The following is a 2,231-nucleotide window of genomic DNA, read 5'->3' as shown; positions in this document are numbered from 1 at the left end:
ATGTGTCATTATGTGGCTTTCACTTCTGCCTGCAACTGAGGGCGACAAAAGAATGTGAGACAGCACGATAACAAACAAACTGAGGAGTCACGATTGCAGGATCATTAGAAATTATTTTCAGATGAGGTCAAATGTCTACGTGAAAACAAATGGTAAATGGTAAATGAACTGTACTTATATAGCGCTTTTCTGTCTTATCCAGATACTCAAAGCTCTTTACAACAATCTGTGCCTCATTTACCCATTCATACAGCTCTATACTAGATCTACAAAGATAATTGAACAAATCATTCTAAAGAGACTAATCAGTGCTTTAGATCACATTCATACACTGATGGGACACACATCGGAGGTTATGAGGGGTTCAGTGTCTTGCCCATGGACACTTCAGCATGTGACTGCTGGTGGATTCGAACCCCCAATTCTTGCAATGGAGGACGACTGCTCTAACCACTCAGCCACAGCCGCCCCTAACACTTTTATTCTCAGTTAGGAGATATCTGTACGTTAAAGATCAAGTGCCTCTATTTTTTCCAATTTCATAGACCATAAGACTGATGCTACACAATACAAACAAACACTACAATTAAATGCAAAAAGTACAACTTCACTCAAAGTTGGAGAGGAAATTCAGCACAATCTGCTTCAGCTTAGCATCAGACGCTTCAGAGATTTTACCCTCGGCAGTTGTCAGCAGTTCTTGTTGCTGACTCAGAATGTGCTGCAGGAACACCTTCTCAAACTTTGTGATCTTGCTTGGCTCCAATTTGTCCAAATGTCCCCTCACACCAGCATAAACGACTGCTACCTGTTCTTCAATAGCCATCGGAGAGTACTGTCCCTCTTTGAGGAGCTCTGTCAGGCGAACCCCACGGTTCAGCAGCTGCTGAGTGGCAGCGTCCAAATCCGAACCAAACTGAGCAAAGGCAGCTACCTCACAGTACTGGGCCAACTCTAGCTTCATAGTACCAGCCACCTGCTTCATGGCCCTGGTCTGAGCAGCAGATCCGACTCGTGACACAGACAGACCCACGTTGATGGCAGGACGAATACCTTTGTCGAACAGCTTGGTCTCCAAGAAGATCTGTTCGTCTGTGATGGAGATGACATTAGTTGGAATGTAGGCCGACACGTCACCAGCCTGTGTCTCGATAACAGGAAGGGCTGTGAGGGAGCCACCACCAAAGTTGTCGTTCATCTTAGCAGCTCTCTCCAACAGAAGCGAATGCAAGTAGAAGACATCTCCTGGGTAAGCCTCACGACCAGGAGGACGACGGAGCAGCAGGGACATCTGGCGGTAGGCGACAGCCTGCTTGGAGAGATTGTCATAGATGATGAGGGCGTGCTTGCCATTGTCTCTGAAGTACTCCCCCATGGAGCAGCCGGAGTAGGGAGCCAGGTACTGCAGCGAAGCAGCATCAGAAGCAGTGGCAGACACTACATTGATGTACTTCATGGCATCAGCATCAGTCAGCCTCTTCACCAGCTGAGCTACAGTGGATCTCTTCTGGCCGATGGCGACGTAAATGTAGTAGAGCTTCTTCTTCTCATCAGTTCCATCATTGAAATGTTTCTGGTTGATGATGGTGTCGATGGTAATTGCAGTTTTGCCAGTCTGCCAATCTCCAATGATGAGCTCATGCTGTCCACGACCAATAGGCACCAAGCTGTCCACAGCTTTGATGCCAGTCTGCATCGGCTCCCTCATAAAGATGCGGGGGATGATACCAGGGGCTTTCAGACCTACACGCCTGCGGGTCTTGGAGCCAAGAGGACCATTTCCATCAATGGCATTTCCCAGAGCATCCACAACTCTGCACCAGCACCAGTTCTTTTGACGAGGTCTCCCTCTTTGATCAGGTTGTCATTACCAAACACCACAACACCAACATTGTCAGGCTCAAGTTCAGCAACATACCCTTCAAACCAGAGGAGAACTCCACCACCTCTTCAGCCTGCACATTCCTCAAACCATATACTCTAGCAATACCATCACCAATGGACAAGACACAACAGTCTCCTTCAAATCAGCACTGGTATCAGCTCCCAAGATCTTCTCCTCCAGAATGGATGACACTTCAGCAGTGCCTGTGTTCTGGAACTGCAGACGAGTGGTGTGCAGATTCTTGACTCCTACACATGAAGCAGCAACATTTTTGGAAACAAATCCAGCTCTTCGAGGCAGGTTGTGGACAAGAGCTGCTGCGACACGAACTGACAGCATGTTTTTA

The 2,231-nt window shown here is 47.6% G+C and overlaps 1 pseudogene; it reads right to left on the bottom strand.

Moving 5' to 3' along the window:
* Positions 1 to 607: 607 nt before the first annotated feature.
* Positions 608 to 2,231, bottom strand: LOC119429151 (annotated as a pseudogene).

This window comes from Nematolebias whitei, chromosome 24 (genome assembly GCF_014905685.2).
Source record: "Nematolebias whitei isolate Nwh7 chromosome 24, NemWhi1, whole genome shotgun sequence".
Classification (NCBI taxonomy): domain Eukaryota; kingdom Metazoa; phylum Chordata; class Actinopteri; order Cyprinodontiformes; family Rivulidae; genus Nematolebias; species Nematolebias whitei.
The sequence above is the reverse complement of the archived record's forward strand: the minus strand, read 5'-3'. Positions and strand labels throughout refer to the sequence as shown.